Below are 24,668 nucleotides of genomic sequence, written 5' to 3'. Positions count from 1 at the left end.
CATATAAACTTCACAGTGGGTAAAAAAACCAAGATTCACAAAACCATTCTGATTATTTGATTAATGTTCAGGATTAGGAGTGTTTGTATTGCAATATTTAAAGATATACTTTAATTCCCTCTCGTATATAATGGCATTCATCAAGAATTTTTTTTAATTTTCTTTTTAAACATGATATTGGTAACTAATTAACCCCATTTTTAAGAAGAGGAGAAAGTCTTGCATGCACCATGAGCAAGCACCCACATAGCAAAGTTTATCCTTGCTCAAAATAATCACTGCTAATTCCTTGCACCTTCTCAAGTCTTGGTCTTGCAAAGCACCAGCTGACTGTAACTTCCTCTGCCTTTGGTGAGTACAGGGTTATGCTCAGCACCACACAAGTGGACAATTTTAATCACCAAACAGAAAGAACACATACTGCTTAAAGTAATCATGTGAGAGAACCTCATTCTTGGGAATTACCAGATTTACCTATGCCAGGATGTCAGATTTTCACCTCCCTGCCCCACCTTCAGGAGCAGAAACACCCATTCTCCACTTTGCAGCCTTCCATGGCTGTCACCACTACCTGTTTCCAGCCAGATCCACATGGACATGTAGTTGTCACTGACTACATTTTCCATGCTAGAATCACACCTGACAATGCAGGTACACTTAGGCTGCACATTGTCCAAGTTGGGTAATGATGGCAAGAAGTTCAGCCTAGAGCCTTTACAAGGGTGTTCAGGACTTAAATGCAGATTCATTCTTCCAGCTTGAAACATCTGAAGAGAATACCTAATTTAGGAGACTAGTCATTTTGTACTCCCTCAATAGTAAATGCAGATAGGCAGACACCTCCAGAAAATTAGCAGATTGGAGTCTGAGTCACACTCTGGGGGTGTTTGTCTCTCCAGCAACATAAAGGAAGCCGAGGGTTTCACTCCTGACTGGCATGGCAGTGACTACCTGAGCGGTACCTCCAGCGAGGCAGGACAGGTGTGGGCTGAGATGAACTCACCCTGCAGCTGGGAAGGGCTGATCTCTGTTCCCAGGCATCTGCTGCAAGCATCAGCTTGCACTGCATGGATCTGTTCCATCCGGGGGATGCTTTCTCAAAGAGACAAAGAGCATAAAAAGTGACATTTTCATTACATCCCCATGCTGGCATTTCAGAGACGATTAAGCAGAACTGCTAAACAGAGAAATTACTTTGTGGGAAACACTTAATTGTTTTTATTTCCTACCTTCAGCAACACTGACGTTTGTTTTCTTAGAATTTTACTTGCCTGCATTATAGGGGTTTGCAAAACTTGTTTTACAATGAGGTAGCTGTGAGCAGTGATAAGGAAATACAGCTTTATCTTAAGGTACCAATCCTAACACAGTAGAAACTGGCTTCTACAGTCATGTTGTGTTTGTGAAGAAGTTGAATTCTGCTTTTCAGTTCTCCACAGGGAGGTTTCCACCAGAGCTGGCCAAGACACAGCCAAAGCTTCAAAATCATCTTGTCATATTTGCAGTCAGACACACTGCTGAGGGATCCTCACGTTTCTGTGGGTTTTGATAACAGCAGAGTGGCAGGATTCAGTTGTTTTATTTTCCATTTTTTTCCTGTTGTTGTTGGATCCTGTATCCCGCTGGATACAGAAAACATCTTTTTATGTTACAACAGCAGGGTCATTCCCAACACATTCATCCAACCACACATAGATACCACATACAAGGGGAGTTTTTAGTGACTACCAATTGTGTTGGTGATATGCTGCTAATTCTATTGGAATCAAAGGATCCTCACTAAATGCTGCACCTCACAAAATAGCACTAAAATATTGAGACTGTCGAGGTAAGCACATTCTGCCAACTGTACCCCCATCCCAGTTCTACCAGGACTGATTTTTGTCTTTTCATAGACCTTAGCTCAAAAGAATGACAGGAGAATAAAGTTGGTTCCCTTCCTAACTATCTTTGTAACAAAGGCAAAATTTTCCTTTCTAGAAGGAAAAAACAAGTAAATTTGCCTACTCAGAGAGACACTGTCTCTCTTGTACACTTCCAACCTTCTCCCTGGTCATTGTCCAGAAGTGTGTGAGCATGTCCAGTAACCTGCACCTGCCAAGTGGGGACATGCACACAACAGTGTTTTCATAACAGTTTGGATAAAAATCTTTTTATACCACCCAGCTGGCAACTTGCCATATGGAGGGGGAAAAAAAAAAAAAAGAAAGAAAAAGCTAGTTTTTACAGCATCTCCTGCTTCTTGTTTAAATGAGCTACCACAACACTCATGGAAGTAGTGCAAGTATAGATCACATATAATTAATAATACATCACAAATAATTGGTGATGCAGTAAAACAGCAGCAGAAGTCCACGGGGATCTGAAGTACTGCTAACAAAGCAATATACTTTGTGATTCAGCAAGGAGGAATTTTAATGCCTCCAAGCCTGAAATAGAAATGTGGTCAGCTGGCACTAAGGAAAGTTTGATCCTCCTTTTAGTATAATAGCAAATGCCTTATAAATGCACAAAAACTTCAAAAGTATAAAACTTTGCTATTCAGTAGAAAAAAAGTAAAGTTTAAAACTTTTGTAAATTTTACTGAAAATTTTACATATTAGTTTGGAAATATATACCAAGCTAGGGCCAGGCCTGCATCCACAGAAGCAGTCTTGAGACATTTGTAAGAGATCAATACAGTCAGTGATAACCAGACAGAATTATTTACCCTGTATATTGGAATGGTCCTTTTGTTGAGGCTTTTACACACTATGACAATAAAAAAAAAGTAAATAATATTAATAGACTTAGCTTGATTTACATAAACTCTATTTTCCTAGATTTTATTCTTCAATAACTAACTGAAGAGTCACAATGACAAGTTTAAATTTTGCACTTCCAGTTTTTGAAAATTCATAACTCTATTACTATATTAAACACTATTTTCCACTTGGTATTTCCAGAAGATGTATAATAGATTTGTAGCATCATTTAGGAAATAAATTCATTATGCTTTTCATTACACTGTACTAAGGGGAAGAGGCAACCTCTCTCTATTATTGATTCTAGTGGGCAGTCTAGGGTGAAATTTTTGATGTAGTTTTTCTGAGGATTAAAAGGTGAGCATAAAAAATGTATTATTGATTGCACACTGCAAAGTACAGTATACTGCTCATCCAACTCATATATTATTGATTAAAACACTCAACAGTTCTAACCTTTCACTTGGTCGCTCCAAGGTAATTTTTTTTATGAGGATGTCAAGTTACTGTGCTTACAGATTTGTACTTCCCAGGCAGTTTGGAAAACTCATGGAGCAGCTACCAGAGCTGTTAAAAAAGGCTTTGTTGATAATCTTAGAGTCCCAAAGAAGGGACTAATTGGGACAGAAAGGCATCTTGTATCTCATGTGCAAGGTGTAGCTGATGGAGAACCCAATGCACATGAGCCAACAGAAACTTCATGACTGGTCAGGCACACAAGTGTCAAACGTGGGTCTGCATGTCAAATACAAAAGGAAAAGGTGCCTGACTTTGACACCTCTATGACTGGAACAAGACCAGAATGAAAAGGGGATTTATACTTTAGGAAGTACCTCTGGGATCAGCACTTCCATGGCTTTTCCAGAAGGCTGGAAGGTGGTATGTACCAGTAATGTTTCAGAATTGAAACAGAAAGTATGACCAGAACAAACGAGGTCAGATCCTGTGGTTGTCTCCACATTGTTGGATAGTTACACCTCACAGCTCTGCCTTCTGAGCCATGGTTAGATTTTGGACACTACATTTATCTCCTTCCCAGAAGTATTTAAAATAAGGTGTATATATATATTGGTTACATTTGGTACAAGGAGACAAAATACTGGATATGAAATACAAAACACAGAGTTACTACAGAGAATCCCTTCCTGAACTGGTCTGAGGCTTAGAATAGGAAGCAGACAGAAGTGTGACCTTTCTGCCCTGTGACCTGTAAGCAAAAGTAGCATCTTCTGTTTACAGAAAATGAGTGGAGATATGGAATCATAGATGGTTTGGGTTGGAAGGGACCTTGAAGATCATCTAGTTCCAGCTCCCTGCCATGGGCAGGGACACCTTCCTCTAGCCCAGGCTGCTCAAAGCCCTGTCCAACCTGGCCTTGAACACTTCCAGGGATGAGGCAGCCACAGCTTCTCTGGGAAAACTGTGCTGGGGCCTCACCACCCTCACAGGGAAGAATTTCTTCCAAATATTCAATCTAGACCTGCCCTCTGTCAGTTTGAAGCCATTCCCCCTTGTCCTGTCCCTCCAGACCCCTGTCCAAAGTCCCTCTCCAGCTCTCCTGCAGCCCCTTTACTGGAAGGTTCTCCAAGGCCTCCCCGGGCCCTTCTGTTCTCCAGGCTGAACAATCCCAGCTCTTCCAGCCTGTCTCCAGACCAGAGGGGTTCCAGCCCTTGGAGCATCTTCATGGCTTCCTCTGGGCTTGTTCCTACAGCCCCACATCCTTCTTGTAGGGGAGCCAGAGCTGGGTGCAGTGCTCCAGGTGGGGTCTCAGGGAGGCAGAGTAGAGGGGCAGAATCACCTCCCTCAACCTGCGGGTCACAGTTCTTGATATGCAGCCCAGGATATATTTAATAAAACCTCCTTTCCACAGCATTTAACACCTTACTCACAAAAATCCTCTTGGAATATTCTAGTCCTCTTTCATAATAAAAATCTAGCTCTACATAAGGATAGAAGTGACAAAAATAGCATCACTAGGGTGATGGCTACTTGACAGATTTCACAGAATGATTAATCCAAGGAAAAAACCTGAACATTGCAGAATTGATGAAAAACTGGTTGAGTGTATCAATTCAAAAATGTCTCAACACAAGCTAGCAGCCTACTCACAAAAAGGCTACAGAATATTTGTCATCATGTATTTAATGAATGATGTGAACATTTTAAAATAAACTGGAAACTATTGTTTTCAATTCATTGGCCTTCACGAGAATTCAAAGATAGGTCTATCACAGAAACCAAGTTAGAAATCCTTAAAATGCTGCTTTAAAAATGTCATTTGTCTACATTTGGCATCATGACTTCTACATCGGCAGAACGAAGCCAAGATGAAAAATCAGGATAAAAAATTTACCCAAGTACCAGGCCAGCACCACAAATCACTTCATCACAGGGGCTTGACTTGCATGGATTGCTTTGCCACTCAGAAAAGATTACTCAGGGCCAAATAGCAAACTACTCTGCTGATACAGTATAAAGTAAAATCAGAAAATTCATTGAAGGTAATCTGTTCCATAGCCTGGCTACAGAACTGTCACAACCAATTGCACATCTGGAAATGGTTTTTGACTGAGTGCTCTAGCATGCACTCATCCTTCCTCTCTGCTTAGCACTGGTGAGGCACATCTGAAGTGTTGGGCCCATTTGTTGGCTTTCCTGTACAAGAGAGACACAATTAAGACCAGCAAAAGGCCACCAAGGTAGTGAAGGGAGTGCAGCATCACTCATGGAGGAAGGTCTGAGAGAGCTGGGACTGCTCAGTCAGAAAAGAAGGGTTCCTGAAGGTCTCATTAATGTGTGTAAATAGCTGATGTAAGAGTGCAAAGATCACTGAACCTGACTCTTCTTGGTGATGTCCATTAAGAGGACAAGAAGAAATGGCCACAAATTGAAACACAGGAAGTTCTGTTCAAACATGAGAAAAAACCTTGTCACTGGGAAGGTTATCAAACACTGGAATGGGTCACCCAGAGAGGTTGTGGACTCTCCATCCTTAGAAACACCGAACACCTGACAGGACCCTGCCCCGAGTAACCTGCACTAGGCAATCTCCTGAGATCCCTTCCAACCTCAAAGTTTTTGTCATCCTGTGATTTCATAGTTCAAGGAAGCAGCTCTGCAGATGCTGAAGCAGGCAGAATGGAAGGAGAGTGGCAAAAGGAGCATCACACAGTGAAAATTGAACATTGAAGAGTCCATTTCTCCCCTTATGCTGCTGTAAAACAGGGCAGATCTACTGCTGCAGCAAGCAGAGCACATGCAAGCTCTGAAAGATTAACCAGCTCCTGGAGCAGCACATTAATATCCATACTGACTGATCCGCAATTCCTGCTTGCTTCAAGCATCAGGTACCCAGAAACCCACATTCCCTCAGACTCCGTGTTCCTAGACATGCCTGGAGAGGTGGAGGAGTCACCTGAGCAGAGAACACAGTGATCCAAGGCGTGGGCAACTCTTCTGCCTACAGCGTGAGTAGTTCAGCTATGAGAGGCTGCATTAACTGCTGAGTGCAGAGGCACCAAGGAGGTTACTGTCTCATCCGGCCAATTATACTTGTCTTTTTCCACCTCTCAGGTTTTAATTTCTTTTTTTGCCCCAAATTATGCTTAAAGAACCCCTCTGTGTCCCACTTGGAAGCACTCCCTTCTTCTTCAGCAAGGGGCATACGTCACCGCTGCTGCTGGGCTTTGACCAAGTGTCTGTTTTACAGTGAGGAGGGAATTTTGCCAACTGATAATCAGGACTGGCTCTTCACCCCCCTGCTCCTCACATGTCAGAGATGTGCTGCTGTGTCAGCTGCAGCAGTGGGACAGCACAGGTTGCCATAGGAGAGGCGAGCAAGTCACTGCTCAGAGCTTGCAGCCTGATGTAGGGGAAACATGAACGAGACAACTGTCAGAGATAGGCAATACTGGGGCTGCTCTGGCAGCTGTAGGAAGGAGGAGACCTCAGACATTTCCATAAAGTGATTTTTCTACTCTGGTTATTGCTGCTTGCCAAGTCCCTGACACACACAGGGAGGTAGCAGGGGAAGGGCAAACAGGATCTATCTTCCACAACTTGCTGAAATCAACTTTTATCCTCACTGGAACTGATTCACTGGGCTCAGCACATGCATATATGTAAAAATAAAGATGATGTAACCAGAATGGTGCATACACCCCATCTGCCAGGTGGCTGTTCCCCCTGTTCAGATCCAGCCAAGCTAGAGAGAAACAGGAGCTGCATGCAACTAGATAAACTGGGACTGGGGAGCCATACAATGACACTGTGAGTGCATTTCCAAACCAACCTGGAAAGCTTCAGTGAAACCCACACTGAGACAACAAACAAAGCTACCTACAGCATTATTTCCTGTAGTGAGCTCAGACCATCCTCCCACTCCCTTTCCTCTCAGCCTCAATAAAGATATGTCAGATTTACAGGATCATCTCTCCTGCCTCTGCGTCAGTGAAACTGTACTAGATTTTGCAAGTGAATCTCCCAGATAAGAAATGCAAATCAATTTGTCTCTTTTTCTTCATTGTGCCAGTACCAAAAATATGTTCCCTGGGATTAAGCAAAGGATTGGCAGGCTGCACGAAGGCTGCGGGGGAGGAGGGAGGGGGCAGGAAGGGTGAAATGAGGGGTAAAGAGAGAAATCTGTAAACCCAAAGCAGTTTGTGGGAACGAACAGTGCTTCATTTCTTCACAAAATCTTGAAATGGGGATGAAAAAGCAACGACTAGATGAGCACTGACGGCGACAAAGCAGCAGCCACCACCTGCAATACCCAGGTGGCATTTGCACTGCTCTTAGTTTATTTTTCAGTGGTAAAATCTCCTCTTCATGATACATTACTGTTCTTTGATGTTTGAAAAGTATTTTCACTCTAACAGTCACCAAGGAAATCTCCCGCAAGAAGAAAGAGAGCAGGATTTGAGGGAGAAGTAGAGTGAGGAGATCCATATATACTTCCAGATTACTTTTTTCTAAATACTTATATTAAAAAAAAATAAAATAAAAACAAATCCAAACGGTTATTTCCTCTGAAACAGTTCCTGCTTCCTGCTCATTTGTCTTGCAAGACAGCAGGACACCTTCATCTTACTGAAGGTGTTTAGTGGCTCCAGACATCTCAAAACTCAAAGGTGATGAGCACTGCTTTGGTTGTTGTGCAATCTGGCATGGCCAAAGAAATGACATCACCTAACACAAATTAAGAATTCAGCTAAGCAAGGTTAGAGTGATGCTTCATTGAACTGCAAATGGCGTCTGTGCTCCCCTCCTCACCAGCTTGTTCTTCTGGAACAAACCAGAGCCCACTGGGACCCTAAAAGCCTTATTTATCTTCAGTAATTCAGCGATATTGTATGAAGGCATCAAGAATTAACAGTCCAGGGGGTTATTTCATTACAACCTCCTATAAGTATATAATAAGAGAAGCAACATAGCTGGAATCCAATAACAAAATGATATTGCAATAGTTTTGATCCTCGTGAAAAGTAACAGGCAAAGGTTTTGTCTGAGAAGAGGCTGGCTGAAGAGAAGGAAGGCAATAGGGTAGTTTTAAGTTTGCAGTGTATAACATTCCCATGCATACCTTATCTTTTCCCTTCTTTTACTTGCTGTGAAAGAAGCTTCTCCCTCTTCTGGAAACCTGTGCTGTCAGGACAGGAGGGAAACTTACAGTAAAATGTGAAGTGCACACAAGCAGCTTAGAAATTCTTGCTAGAAAACTACAGGTATAAAACAGTTTCTAGCATTCTTTGCTTATTTAAGCAAAAGGAAATCCAGAGATTTCTCATTGACATAAACATGGAATGCATCAGGAATGGTGATTTTTGTCCACTCAGGAAACCAGATTTATATCTACAATCGTAACAAAATTTTGTCATGTTAAAACTGTTACTTAATCCCCTTCCCCACCCTTCCAAAATACCTGCTTTTGAGAACAGGTCAGACTCCTGGTTAGCCTGGCCGCCTTATTCTGCATTTTTGACTGGTTTCCCAATATATCTAAATGCTTGGGAAGGGGAAAAAAGCCAAACCCAAACCACCACTTCTTAGATCAGCATTAGCATCCCAACTGTCTTAGTGATGTGATACAGAACAGTGGGGTTATGAGAAGGTAAGCACACCCACCAGAGACACAGCTACAGTGACAAGGTGACTTGCTTTCATCCCATGCTGTAACTTTGGGGAAACTCTGAATACCAGAGGAACTGGAAAACTCTCCTTTTATTTCCCAGCACTGGCTACTGGCATCTGTTGGAGGGGTTTGGAAGGTCCATGAGCAGTGCAGAGGGTGCTGGGTGGGCAGGGTGAAGACAGCAAAGATAACAGACTGATCAGCTGTGGCAGCCAAAGGTGCCAGCCACAAAACACTCTGGAAGACCATCAGCATTAAATATGATCTACCCCTGCACTTACTGGCAAATTCATTACATGACTCCTCCAGCCCAATTAAAGAGCAGCTGCTGACTGATTTGCATGCTCCACCACTCAGTCCATGATTACTGCTGACATGACAGGAGCTGTATAAAGGGCTCTTTCAGAAAGGATTGTGTAAGCTGAATAAAGGCAGTTAGCTTCCATCCTAAAGAAAATACTGTGCATCAAGTCAATTAGATTTGCATTGCATAAGAATTACTCCAAATAATGGCTGAATCTTTAATGCTGCTACTGAAAAACAAAAAAATTCTACCAAACTGGAAGGTAGGGCCAAGTGAGAGAGTAATGGAGATTTATTTTTATTAATAAGGCTTCAGAGGGCAAACTGCAGGTTTTACTGAAATGCTACTTATTAAAATAATGGAACAGTTCATTGTTTTTACCCAGCATTGCAAAGGTGTCTGCTGGGTCAGCCCAGCCTGGGAAAGAGGTGCTTTTAAACTGCTAACTAGTCCAGGCTACCAAGAAAAGCTTTGTACCTAATCTAACATGATTTGAAATAAGATGGTACAATCCTGAGCCCACTGAAGGGGACAGCAAAACTATTAGCCATGCTGGGCCAGGATTTTCATCTCTTTTTTTACACTGTGGTAAGCAAATATTCCTTTTGGATGCAGGGTATTCCAGAGAAGAAGTAAGGATGAGCACAGCTCCCTCTGCATCATGCAGTGGAGACAGCTCCAACCTCTAAGCAAGGAAAAAGGGAACCAATACACAAGATGGTGAGCTCTAAAACAGTCAAATTTAATAAAGCAGATTTAGGGCTAATTTGGTGACATCCCTGGGCTGTAAAAGCCCATATGGGAGCTTTGAATTTGGAAGGATTCTTGATACACTTTATAGGCAAGAGAGACATAAAAAATCTTAATCACTTGACCTTTCAGATGGGCAACAGCACTAAACAACTCAGCAAAGGAAAACTCTCACAGTTCTATTAAATGCTACTGTGGACTTGACAGTGATGTTTCTGCAGATACCTAAGATAAAAGAAAGTGCCCCCCAAAAGAGTGGACATGGATACTTGTCACATGCTTGCTGAGACGTTCTCGTAAGCATGTGGGGTGAGACTGTGGGTGAAGGAGCAGGAGAGAAGCCACTGCAGTCAATTCACTTCTGAAGAAAGTCAAGTAGGAAGCACAGAACAGACACCCAGTTCAGAAGTGGCTTAATAAGTCTCTTACAACAGAGACAACTTGCAAAATATTAGTCTGATTTTTGGCTGCTATTTTTGCTGTAGTGTCCACTCAGAGACCCATGAGAATTTGGGCACTCGGGATGAAAGAAAGGAAAGAAGGGCAGAGTCAATATTTTAACATGGTATTTTGAATTCAAGCCAGTGCTCTACACAGATACAAATTTCAACCAACCCTAAATGCTTAAAAATCAGGATACATTTGGCCTAAACAAACCAATCACTATTAGGGATCAATTGGGATGAATTGCCTTCAGAAAATGCTTGCCTAACTCCACTGACTGATTAGGTACACTTTAATAACATAATAACAGGTCTTATATATAGAATAATAGTGGAATACTAAAATAATTTTTAAAATTACCCTCCAAGATATATCAGCACCACCTGTTGTGGAAGGAAACCAGCTGCCACTATCAGCACTGCCATGAGGAAAAGCATCAGCAAATCTGTAGCCTCAGATAAGCCTCTACCAAATGTATCAAGAGGAAATAGTTTCTGATGTTATAGCTCCTCAAGGCCATTTGTGCCAGGATTTGGTACAGAACTATCAGCCAGTTTTATAGACAGGGGAAATGAGGTGTTGGCTGTGGGAAGGCTGACATAGTGCTGGTAGAGAAATGAGCCTCCTGGCCACCAGTCCACTGTCCTAGTTGTCCTTTTTATGGGATAGTTAAAGAAACAAAAAATAAACCAAATCAGATGCAGAGATATGCAAATCTTCAAATTATCATCAATTCAGCAGTGGCATTTAAAATAAAAACCACAGAATTTCCTGTGTTCCCTTCTCCCTGGTCTTTTAATTATTCATGCCCAACATCAGAGAATAGGGGAGAGCTAAACATTCAGAAGCTGAAAAGGTCAACAGGGACAGTATCCTGCAGGAAAATTAAAGGGATTTCTTGCTCTCCTTCAGCTGGAAATACAGACACTGGGACCCTATCCAACAGGAAGGACATCTGGGCTAAAGAGAATAGGCATATGGATTGATCTGTGCCAGAATGGGCACTGCCAGCAATGAAAAGCAGCTAAAGAGAAGGCAGGAGATCATGAAGTGGTTTGTTACAGTCCATAGAGATATATCCCAGGAAACTCTTGGGGTTTAGCAGTTATCTCTCCCAACACAGATACTTTTTTTACACATTGGCACACATGGGAGTCTTATAGCTCAGGGATTCTTGATACCTGGAGCACCAGTGACCTCAGCAAACCTGAAGAAAACAAGGTGTGGACATCCAGCACAGAGGCCTCGAACTTGGCTGCCCTTCCAGAACTCAACCAAACTAAACAGAATTAGAATTAAGACTGTATTCCTAGCAGTTCAGTCTTTCCAACTCTTTCCCTTTTGCTTACTTTTCCTATTCTAAAAGGAAAAATTCTTAACTTAGACAAAAAAGAAGCCCTTGTTCAATGTTTGACGCACTGCTCCCCACTCTGCTAATTCATGCCACCTCCTGCACCCTCCTGAGAGTCTGCTTCACAATTCAGACAAGTGTCTGCTGGCAATCCCAGCACTCACAAAAATCATGAGTCAGGCATTAAAATCTACCGGATATTTAATGCCATATATTACTGGATTTGTATTTGCCCTTTGGATATGAATTAATTTTATTTCAGCTGTTAAACTGCTTAAAAAACATATCTTAAATAGGAGATGAAAGACTTACCCGCCATTTGATCCCAAGGTTGACTAGGAAAGGACCCATAAGACCCAAGGAAAGTCCTGCCAGTTGGGCCATGGTGGTGGCTCTGGGTAAGGGGTGCTCAGTCACTCCCAGCTGTTTCAGGCCTAAGTAACAGCATTTTTGAGGCTGTAACGTGCCTGTGCCTTTTGTCAAACAACTTTTCTGCCTATCTCAGCATTAAGATAATGAAAAATTATATCCAGCCCATCAATTACTTATGCATTCTCTATTAATATTTCAAGGTTTGTGTGCATAAATAAACAAAATTAATTAGACACTTGCAAACTTTTTCTTTCTCTCAATATTTTCCTTTGAAAGTCCTACTTAGAGACCCTCACATACACATCTTTATTGGTCTGCCATAAATCATTCAGTGTGGTATTTCAGCAAATAGAAGAGTTTTCTCCTCAAATACACACGCAGAGAAATCAGCCACAGACATTTGACTTGGCAGAGCTACCAGTGCAGTACCTGGGCTTCGGCAGGGAAAATTCATCACTCAGCCACCAGCACCCAAAACAAAGCCCAAGAGTGTTTCTAGTTATGCTAAACACCACGACGGGAAGCAGGTGCAAAGGTGTGGCTGGAGGACACTGGCACTTCTTTAGTAATTACATATTTCTGCCTGGTACCTGGCATCTTCCATGTATACACAGCTCACCACTATTTGATTCACAAAAACATAATTAAAGCACAATCTACCAGCAAAGAAAGAGCCAAATGAGTCACACAAGTAAAGGCATTTGTGTTGCTACCTTCTCTCTGCAGTAACTGTATGTCTGCCTGTTTCTTTTTTTATTCTGGAATAAAACTGGTTTTATTCTCTTACTGTATTTCTCTGCTCCCCCATGCTCAATTTTTCTTCTAATCTTCTCCTTTTTCTCTTCTTACATCTTGTATATGTAAATATCATTGCTCCATACCTTAGTATAGATCAGCATCTAGCCATGCATAGAATACTCCCTGTGCTCTAAGTGAAATTGTTAGGATTTGTTTGGACTCAGTACCTGCTCCATAATTCTCCTTCACCTCAGGACTGTGATTTTGTCCCCTGTAACCCTACTGGGAATTACTTTAATGCTTTTCTCTATGCTCTACACACATCATGCTCTGCTCAGTTCCCATACAGCCTTTTGCTGTGTAGAAACATCCAAGTTACTGTTGTCTCAGCATGAACTTCCAGTCCTCTTTCTGTCTCCTTTTCAATGAGCCTTAGCAACTGAGGGCCCTGCCTCTGTTCTTAGAGATATCCTGTCTTGGGTTATCAGTTGTTGCTTCTTCCCATTTCCTTTTCCCCCAGCAGCTGAGTATCTCTACCTTTATCCATTTCCTCTTACTGCCCATGGTTATCCTACTTATTGAGGTAGGAACAAGACTCTTTTCCTTCCCATTTCCACTCGTTTACACCCTTCAAGCTATCCTAGTTGACTTCTTTTCTGGCAGGTCACCTTTGCTGAAGCAGCAGGAGTGGGACCACAGGAATGCCCTCAGCAGATACAGCAGGAGAATGACCCAGATCTCAGGTCAATCCAGGAGACCCAAACAGCACCTCAGGAGACCAGGCTGGAGACAGAAATCCCAGAGCAGCACAACGACCAAGCCCTGAGCCCAGCTGGAGCACATGGGGCACAAGCTGGGATTGGGGGATCCAGGTGAGGCTGCTCAGGGTAAAGAAAGCAGGGCCCTGACAGTCTCCTCCCCGTTTACAAAGCAACCAAAGCTTTTGTGAAATCATCTCTGGCAACATTCTGCACAACCAAGTGACACATCAAGTGCACAGTGACAGTATGGATGGCAGTGACACCTCTGAGCTATGCAGCTTGGGAAGAATTCATTTCTAAATTACAACCATTGATCACCAGCTGTAATGTTTTCTACTGAAAATTTAATCAATAAAAGAGGGAAGTACAAAGTTTGATTAAATTGGGTCAATAAAGAGTTTCATTAAACTCTCCACAAAAAGTGACATTTTTGAGAATATTATCTTTTCAAAAGGTTTGCCAAACAATTATTCTTTTTGACAACACATTTCAAAAGGTGCATTACAAAAATGACAGTTCTTTATCGTACCACTCTTTGAAGAGAATATAAGTAGTCCCCTCTGGTGAGCTTTCTGACTGAGTATGTAAATTACAAAGCATATGGATTATCTTCATGAGCATTCAGCCGACACAAATGCCTGTCCATGTTTTTTTGCTTTCTTGCATAGACTTTTATTGGGACAACTGATTAGGAGAGCCAGACATGCCAGTCTCTCTGCCTAAAATGCTGAGTAGAGCCTTTCTTCTATCTCTAAGACCTTGCTGATGTCGATGTGTTAGTCTCTATAGCTCTGGACTATTGCTATTAAATCAGATGAACTCTCTAGTCTATCATCCTTTCTGGAAACTTATTAAATAATATCTTTGAGCTTTATAATATAAAAGTTAATTTAATTCTCATAATAAAATCTCAATCCTGTGAATCCATTACAAGGGAAAAAAAAAAAGCTAAGTGTTTCTCAAGCCTTACTTTTTGCTACTTATCTTTTCTGCTTGCAGACTTACCCATTGACATCCAGAAGAGAGTTCTCCTTTTTTTCCCTACTTGACTCCTTGAATTACTGTCAATGATTTCTTTTCCCTTCTTTGTAAATTAACTCAGTCCAGTTCTGCTCATTAACTCCATGCTCCTTTTCTCTTATCTTGTTCCCACCAACCGCAAACTTCTCTTTCATAATTTTCCCCCTCTTTCCCCAAAGTGATACTTCTTTTCTAACCACAAAGCTCCCCTCCTTTTTCCTCACATTCCCTGCCTTTCCTCTCACTTCACTTTCACTCATGCACTATTCCTTACTGCACCCCTGGAGAGGCATCAGCTCCCTCTGACATCATTCCCAGGGGTAATCTAAGGTAATATGGATGTTGAATGGTTGTTAACTGTATTTTTCACCATTAGAAACACTAAAAATAAAAACTAAAATCTTGTGGGGACGGTGCATGCAGCTTTGTTTGGGAGAAGCAAACATTTTTATCCCAAAAGATTTGGTCACTCTCTGCAAATGAATGCAGAGAAAGAAAAATGCTCTGCAGTTTTCCCGTTCAGGATATGTCAGTGTTTAATAACACTGCACAGGAATGAATCTGAGATGAAGTTTTAATGGTTCTCTGCAGATTTTAGCAGTTTCTAGCTAGAATAATTGGATAAATGGAGTTATGAAAGTGAAACGCAGAGTTTATGACTTTGCAGGAGAAAGATATTTTTTAACTTTTAAATATTCATCCTAAGGCACTCCACTTTTATTTGCTTCATTTTATTTCTAAGCAGTTTACATCTGGGAGTTTTATATTCTGCCTCCAAAATATTTCATTGGCATTATGTTGATTTTGTCTGAGCACAAATAAGGTGAGTGTGATGCACAATTGTAACTCTGCCCTTTGCCTGAGCCAGGAGACTGAAATGCAACGATCAAAAATCAGTGTAGAAAGATATTGGATGTAAATACACCAGGTAATTCTAAATAATTGTTCTCTTTTTCAGGCACTTCCTGGGCAAATTTCTAAGAAAAATAGGGTGTAAGTAGGATGTTTCTCCTACAGTGCTGTGCAGGCATCCATGTGATTCACGATCAGTTGGAATCACAGCTGCATCCCGACGGACACTGCAGCTTCCCCAAGACAGTGCATTAAGCAAGAAAGTATAAAAAGAACTCAGGAGAAGAGTTTCTTCTAACCTGTTTGTCTGCAAAATTGTTAAATCAAAGGAAAAAACAGAGCCACTACATCAAAATATTTCTTAAAGCACATGCCCCTCAACTGGCCATGAACACCAGTCTCGAGTGGGAAAGCAGATGCTTTAAAAACAGAATTGGAAAGAATCCACCTAAGAAAAAGAGGCCTGTCAGTTAAACACAGAATATAGTTGACTAAGTGTCACTAATGTCTTTTTAGCCTTCTGTTTAAACATCAATAGTTGCCTTTGCCCACAAGCAAAAAATGGAGAAAGTTGCATAGATGTCCTAATGTAAATTTTCAGAGTTTATTAAATATGAATGAGAAAGAAAATGTCTGAAAGAAAAAACTTCTCAAGCATTATAGAAATTAATTTACTAGGATTTACACTGCTACAGCAGTAAAACACTGAAATTAAGTACTGCATGGCTTTTCCCAGTGTAAGTTCTGACATGCTAATTCGGTTAGGGAAACCTCAGCTATCAGAAAATGAAAATTCTCATGGGGTTCTTTTTTTTTTTTTTTTTGCTACTTTCTCCAACTACATGTAGACCTGTTATGCATGCTAACAACACTCAGTCCCTTTAGGGAGCAAGGCTTTTGTACCCAGCGTGCAGGATTTTGCAATATAACTCAAATGAAGGATCTCAAAGTTACTGAAGTTCCCCCACGTCTTTCAAAGCCAAGCCCCACACCTTTTTGCTTCTGAGGTGGTTCCAGTTTAATTCTCTGCACTCTAAGGGACCATGGTTTGTCAAGAATCACAAATCCCTGTGCTGTGATGACTGCTGACCCAAAGATCCTGGATGCTGACACTGTCCCATGCAGCTGATCACCAGCACCCTGTCACACACGTTCCCATCAGTGGCATCACTGTCACAAGCTGCCTCTGTTGTCCCCCCTGCCTCCAGCCCCTGATTCCTGCCCCAGCCCACGCAAGGACGATTGGATGAGCCAGGTCAGGGTTATTTTTGTCCTGGATCCCTTCCCCAGCCTCACTCACCACGTGGCCCCGCAAATGTCTGTCCTGGCAGAGCGCAGCAGCCGGAGCAGGGGCCGGGGCTGGGGCCAGGCTGGTGCCCGTGCCAGCGCCACCACCGCTCCAGCACTGGCTCTGCTGCGCTGTCCAGGGCTCACAGGAGGCACAGGGGGGATGCTGATCCCCTGGAAACGTTCCTTGAGCTTCCTGCTACAGCTCCCTCTGCCCCAGAGGTGTGTGGCCACTAGAGAAAAGGTCACTTAGGACTTGGGTAGCCCCTCAGTGTTGCAGACAGCTGATGCTGTCCCATTTGGGATTGTTCCTCCGTGGAATGGGGTAGAAGAGGCTGGAAGCAGAGAAAGAAGCTGGTGCTTGTGGCTCCTACCACTGCCAGGCTCAAAACTGTTTTTCTGGGCTCTTACACAGGCAGTGCAGTTGGCAGCCTGTCCATACCCCTCTGCCTCAGAAATCTCAGCTTGGATGACCTGTCTGCAGTTACACTTGGTGCCACTTCCCTCAGCCTGCTCCGAGACACATCCCAGTCCTGTTTGGAAAGGTGCTGTGTCTGTGCTGTGCCTGCCTAGTGGGGAGGAGACAGACAGACAAGGGACAAAGGAAGAGAGTCATCCAGAGGAGGAGAGGGAGCAGGGATTTTAGACTTCAGTTGGACATTAGCAATATATTGAAATAGAGAAAAAGGACATTTACAATCTCATGAATTGTATTGTGTAATTTTAGTACCTTGAGGTGAATCAATAATAATAAAGCTGGTGTATTCCACTTCCTTTTTTGTGTTCTTACTGATTGACACTCTTCAGTGTTAAGAAGAATTTTAGAGTTGAATATTCTTGCCCTTATAAGTTTGGGGTTTTTCAATAAATTAATAAATACTAGAACTACCAGAGTCTAAAATTCAAATCCGCAAAATTTGGGCAACGTGTAACTTCAAACATTGCTGGTTCACAATTCTGTGGACCAAGACCATCAGAGAACCACAGTGAAGCCCATCAGCCCTTTGAGCATATGGCACCTGTTTATAGCCAAAAACAGTTGAACAGAGGAAACAGAAATAATGAACAGTAACCCTTAGCAGATTCAAAAGGAAAGCCTGTTGAGCAGCCCACAAATAGCTGTTATTCAACACTTGTACACTCCTATTTATCAGAATATATTTAAAATAGATACTTCGAACTCTCAGTTGTTTTTATTATGTCATTAATTAAACAGGAGATGTGTATGAATCCCTGCAAGGATTGAGTTGCAGTGTTCCACATTAAGTGGCATCTATTTACAGTTACCAGCAAGCCAAGGGTTTTTTTTTGACTGGCTCAGCTAGATTTTATTTTTGTAGAAAAATGCCAGCTCAAGCTGGAAAAATTACAAATAAAAACTAAAGGGCCTGGCTCACCAGTGTACTAATCCCAAAATATACCAAGATAACAGCATGAGCTCGATCCCTGCTTTAGCTGCACGTTCCTAACCTGTATATTTATTCTGGCATTCCTACGAGGTAAAACGGGTCTTGATGAGATTCAAAAAACACAATTCTCTAGATGGAGGGATCCTAAGGTGATGACTCCATAGCAAAAATCAAACATCTTAATAGTCCCACCTTATTCCCACGTTATGCCCTTTCCTGAGGTCCATCATGCATCATTAATATGGAAGCAGAAGGCAGCTGTTGGTGGAAAGCTATTTTTATCTTCTGTTCCCCCGTGGGAGACTCCCAGCACAGAAGGGATCCTCAGGTACCCATTGTAGACGTTTCTAAGCCATCTGAACACTGGATCATCACTCCAGCTCCTGAAAGAGCCAGGGTAACCCATGGTGCAACACAGCCCCTCTTCCCTGACTTCAGAGGAGGCACAGTAACTTTAGCTTATCTCTTCTGATGTACAAGGATCAGAAATGCCTGAGGAACATTGGCTATTCAAAGGCCTCAGAAAAAATTTCTATTCCACAGAAGAAAGAGTCAATGGTATTCAGGCATTACACAATTCTTGGCATCTCAGAAAACTCCTCCTCAGCCCATTTTAACAAGTGTTGCAGAGATAAAGCCAGTACACAGTACACAGCTTGAGGACAATATTGTGAATATTCCTTCCACTGCTCCCCACCAGAACTGAAACAAATTGTGAAAATAAGAAAAATCACAAATGCTTTTTTTTTAATTTTGAGAGACATCAGGGAGTGTGTGACTATTCATTATTTAACAATCTCTGTTATTACATAAGTTTGCTCTGTTTCAATTCTTCCTCTCAATATTCAGGTAAAAACCATCACTGACAGCAGTTTTTCCAGAAAGGAAATGCAGCTATTGTATCAGTGGAAAATTACAAAAACTACTGCACTATTTCCCCCTAAAAGTTCTGTTACACCCAATAAAGAAATGAAATCAACTACCCAAATTTTAAACAGCTACAGACATTCAGTTCCAAACTTGGACTTGAATAAGTCTTTTTCTAATCAATGGAAACCCTTGCAAAATAAGATAAAAGATAAAAAAAAATTTACTATTTACACACAAAAAATTATGCTGAAACAATATTACCTGAATATATTTGATTAAAAAACTAATTTCCTTGGAACTGTGACATGTTCACACCTATTCAGCCAGCAGAAAAAAAAGGATCAAAAGCCATCAGATAAAAAATGTAATACATGTCACAGTTTAACCAACGAAGTGCCACACAGCCTCTTGTTCAAACCTAAAGGTTTAAGAGGGCTTTTTTTAGAATTCCCATGAATGGAAGCTGTTAAATGCAAACAACTTCCTATGGAGTTCCCAGACAGATTCATCAGTTAAACATACAGTTTCTTTTCTAAATTTTCCTTTTGCTAGCAAAATGTGCTCGAGCCTTAGAAAATCCACATGGAGAAGTGATGTACATTTGTATGTCTTTGAACCTTCTACACTTTCCAAATGAGAAAATGTGTATTTAATTTATGCTCTTGATTTTGCGAGATAATTTTTAAGGGCCTAAAATAGCAATGGCCTTGATTGACTTCTGCCTGCCAAATCTGTGAATCACTCTCATTTCCAATGACAAAAATAGAAAAAACAAGACATCAAAAAAAAAAAATTCCCAGGAAATTCCAACTTGTCTCCCACATGCTACAGCAAGTAAAGGTGTGGGGAAAAAAGCCTTTTTCAGAGGTGGTGGCTTGTCACATTCACTGTGACAATCAGTTCCTTTGCTCTAAAACCTGTTCCACAGATCAAAAAATAAAATACTGTAACATGCCATAAAAGTGAATACAGCATAACCAGCTCTGGCCCCAAATCCAGTTTGCAGTTGGGTGTTACCTGTACATTTTGGAATCACATCTATATTGCTGCCATGGTGTCTCTCTCCTGTTACAACTTGCTGCTCCTGTAAGCAGAGCCAGGTGCATCCCACACATCCACACCACTGGCTGTGGGGGATTTGTAGCTGATGTTTGGGTACCAGGGCAGTGGTCACAGCACCAAGGCTGAGAGAGCTCAAGGAGCGTTTGGATGATACTCTCAGGCACGTGGTGTGACTCTTGGGGATGGTCCTGTGGGTCCCTTCCAACTCAGCATATTCCGTGATTCTGTGAATCCCGTGGCCCATTCCCAGTGGGAGATGGGGTTCACCACACTCCACCCTGCAGCGTGAATATCCTGCCTACTCATTGCACCTATTCAGGAAAAATCTGCGCTCTGGTGAATAGTTCTATATCCACTTGAGGCACATCCCTTTGGATGAGATGTGTGATTGTGAAGAAGAGCAGCAAATTTGTTTCTGCCAGCTGGAAAATTTGTTGTTCCCAGGCTGATTGTCTTGTGGTGACATTATCCATCCACCGTGGGACACTGCTGCAGGGACGAGTGGCATCCACCCCCTCACACCCAGTGTAATGCTGGTGTTTCCAATCTATCAAACTGACTTTTCTGCACACTGGCACTGCTTTTCAGGGGTTTTAGTGGTACAGAGAGTTTGAAGGCCTGCAGTTGTTTTTTTGAACTCTTGTTCTTTAAATCTTTTACCTTTGGAATAATCAAAGCAAAACCAGCATGGAAATATCTTTCTTCGGAGGCATATTCTGCATTTGTTACTTGTAGGCAACAGATAAGTTATACAAAAACTTTTTAGATTTCCTCCCTCGGGCACTCCAGACATATAAAGTCAGTAGTCCAGAGCTCTGATTGCAGTGGAGTACAACTCACAGCAGAACCCACCAGGCAACTCTCTAACGTTTTAAAAATATCTTTCCATCTCTCTTCTCTCTTCACCAGACACTAGGTCTGAATTCAAAAACAGTACCACTTCTTTTTAAGGCTTACACATGATCCAAGAAAGGGATTTGACATCTGGCCAGGAAAGCAGATATTTCTATTTCCCTTATGAACTCACAGCTGGCATTTGCCACCACTCATCTCCTAATGCATGCAACAAAAAATTTACAGTTTCTGCTGGGCATTACACTGACAAAATCTGCTTGTTCACATCAAGATGTTCCAATCAGTTTCTGTCTAGCCATTTCTTTAATGAAAATCCAAATACACATAGGACAGGCCTGAATTATAGCCTTAGCCTCCAATGCCGTCAGCAGCTGAGCCCCGGTGAGCCCCAGGGCTGAGATCCCCAGGGGTCAAACTGAAGGCTCCAGGCTCAATTCCACCCCTTGGGGAGCCCCCGGGGTTATAGTCTGTAGTTTAAATTTCAGGAGGCTGAAAGCAGCACAAGTCAAGGGAATATTTGCTGATCAAAGCCAGAATCCTGATCATCTACTCTTAAATCTTTTAAATTATAATATTCCTAAACTGTGTTTGCCCTGAATTCAAAAGACAGAAGGATTATTTTCCTTTCTACTGACTCTGGCAGATTCACATCTGGCTGCATATTTGTGTTGGTCTAGGGTAGTCTTTTCACAGACTAGTTAAAGAGAGAAATTATTCTCAAAGAATCAGCTGAAGGGGCTCAGGTTTGAATTATACAGCACGAGTTGGCAGCTGCTGCTTCGGGAACATGGGTGAGCTGCTTCCATAACACACCTCCCCAGGTGCATTCCCAACACCCACAGCCCTTGCAGCAATAATCTTCAAAGAAAAAAACCAATGAAACAATGAACTATTACGCAGAAAATTCTTGTGGTAGTGTTGAAGGTGTTTCTCCTATTTATAATGGATGAAATAATTTATGGGCATGACCCTAGTTCCCTTATTTTATTTATTTATTTATTTGTTTTATTTTAATCTGAATCCTTTCCTCCCTCTGTCCTTTCCTAAGCCTTCTCTTTCAGAGTTTCTTGACAACAAAACCTGATTGGGAAACAATAGTAGCTTTTATTCACAGCAGCATTATGTTTTTTTCTGCCATAATTCCACTCTATTTTGAAAGAAATGTCATGCTATGAAGTCCACCAGACCATGAAAGAGAAGATATGCAAGTCCCATTTAAATTTGTACAGCCCTAATTTACAGGGTTTTATTGAAATATTTAACTATATTTAAAAGCCTACATGTTTTTCAAGCATCAATTGCATTGTAAACCATAAACTCCAAATAGAACAATATATTGTACCTGATTAATTTCTGAGAAACAGAAATGTTTACTTCTACATTTATTTCCTAGTTTAATGACTGCTGTAGCTTTACTGACTTATATTTCAACTTGCAAACCAGTGTAGGGTGGTGCATTTTTCTCATGTGTTTTAATTCAGTGTAAGATTCAAACACAGGTTTCACAGGTCCATGTTATAGAAGTACAGGAACACAGTTCCTGGTCCCAGGATTCTGCCCACTGGAAAAATTATCAGGAGGGAATACTGAACACAGAGAAAAAAAAAAGTCATTTACCCAGGGCTGCACAGCAAGCCAGTGGCAGGTATAGGAAAAGCACCACCTTTTCTATAATCTTACTCCTTATGCTACGTGGCATTCCAGGATTTTTCTTTTCTTTTTTTTTTCTTTTTTTTTAATTCTGTCATGAAAACAAAAACCATTTTGTAGTTGGTGCATCATGTGTGAAAAAAGACATATTAAACTCTGCAATCCTTAACTGTCCAACCAAGGCCTCCAGCAGTGCCCTCAGGTACCTCCTGTAAAGAATTGGGCCTCTGCAAATATTGGAGGAGCACTGAAACTACTTTGCCACTTTCCAGAATTGTCAGTGGTAGGTAACAAATATCACACAGAGTGTGAATAAAATCACAGCATTAAATTAGATCCAAATCCTACGCTCACAGAACTTCCTTGGAAGACTAATTTTGTCCTATAACCTGACTAGCCTTATCTACATAAGGCTAAAAATGAGAAATGGCAGCAATCAGCATTACTGTCCCTGACCCATTTGCAGTTCTAGCCCAAAGAGCCCAATCCAAACACCACTACAAGTACAAATAAATACATATTTGGCAAATGCTACAACCTTTGCAGTTAAGAAATGGCCACAATTCCTCCAGCATCCCTGACCCTCTAAAAGCTGCTTGGATTCAAATTCCTGCAGTTGTTGCAGGTGCTCCTCTGTGAGACAGGCCACTCATCCAAGAAAGGGATGCAGGGAGCAAGCCCATGGTTTATAGCACAGAGAAGCAAACCAAGCCCTGCAAGTCTCCTGTGGCCAGGGATAACCCTGTCCTGATGTTACCTCTGAGGAACAGAGTTGTGCCCACTCTTTGGCAAAGCATGGCAAGGACTTTGGTACAAGCTTCAAAACAACCATATGGCTCGAGCAGACTTTTGACTCCCTCTTCATCAGTGAATCTAAAAGACTTGCCTTGGAAAAAACGCTAGAACTGTGCAAGAAAATCTGTTAAAATACTGGTTTAAGCCCTAGGTAAAAACCCTTATCATTGACACCACAAATAACCTGAACAATAAAACTCACACTTAGAGGAAAAAAATCAGTGATCCCTTCTCTGGCAGTAATAAAGTAAAAATAATGACCAGCCCCTCAGCTTAAAACAAGCAAGGTTCAGAAATTAAAATAGTGACTTTAAGGTAAAGAGCATGGATGATTTTCAGCTACATGTGACTCTCCCCAGGCAATGTGTCTGTGTTTGCCCTGGATAGACAACTCTCAAGTCTTTTTGATGTAGAAAATTTAGTCATACTGAGATATGATACTCCTTACAGAGTGAAAACTTTCCCTCAGATTTATTGTCTGAAATACTTGATGCAACTTGGCTTAAAATTCTTAGGTTCTCTTTCCTGTAGGGTTAGATCCTAGTAAAATTATTTTATAAAACAGGTGACTAATAGGAAACTAAGGCAAATTAGGAAATAAGGCATGCACATGCTCACTTTTTAACCAATGCCCCTTTTCTCACGGCTGAGGTGATGTACTGGCAGGAGAAAACCTTACTAGTTGCTGGAGAAGGAAGGATGATTTCATATATGTAATTTCCTACTTGAAGTCCCCAGTGTGAGCTTTACTAGTAAGGCTCCAGTGGTCCCCTCACACCTGCAATTCACTCCAAGACCTTCACATCCCCTTCCCCAGAGCTCCTGCCCAACCTGCTGTTCCCCAACCTGTTGTACACATAATCATCCATATCCAAGTCTAGCTCTTTTTATTTGTCCTTAGAGAACTGCAAACCAGGTCTTGCACTCATCAAGTTTTTCTAAACATTAAGCCTCCTTCATACAAGCTCTCAAATTAATATCACCTGCAGATGTAATGAACTGACTCTCTTTTTTTGCTCCAGGCTGCTAATGAGAACAGGGAGTAGTACCTGGGCAGCCCACTGGGGAACTTACCTGTTACAGCCTTTCCATTCTGACAATCATTCATAATTGTTCTCTGGGACTCATTTCACAATAAGTCTTGGTCCCATTTCCCTTTATTGTTATCAATCTGTGCTCCTCTATCTTCCTTACAAGAACTCAAAGGAGAGAGTATCAAAACACTTAAGATGTGTGACATCTCCAGTCTTCTTGTTAGTGCAGCAAGTTAAACA

The sequence above is a fragment of the Pipra filicauda genome, unplaced genomic scaffold (assembly GCF_003945595.2).
Source record: "Pipra filicauda isolate LSUMZ 115617 unplaced genomic scaffold, ASM394559v2 scaffold317_size908105_pilon, whole genome shotgun sequence".
In the NCBI taxonomy this organism is placed as follows: Eukaryota; Metazoa; Chordata; class Aves; order Passeriformes; family Pipridae; genus Pipra; species Pipra filicauda.
The sequence above is the reverse complement of the archived record's forward strand: the minus strand, read 5'-3'. Positions refer to the sequence as shown.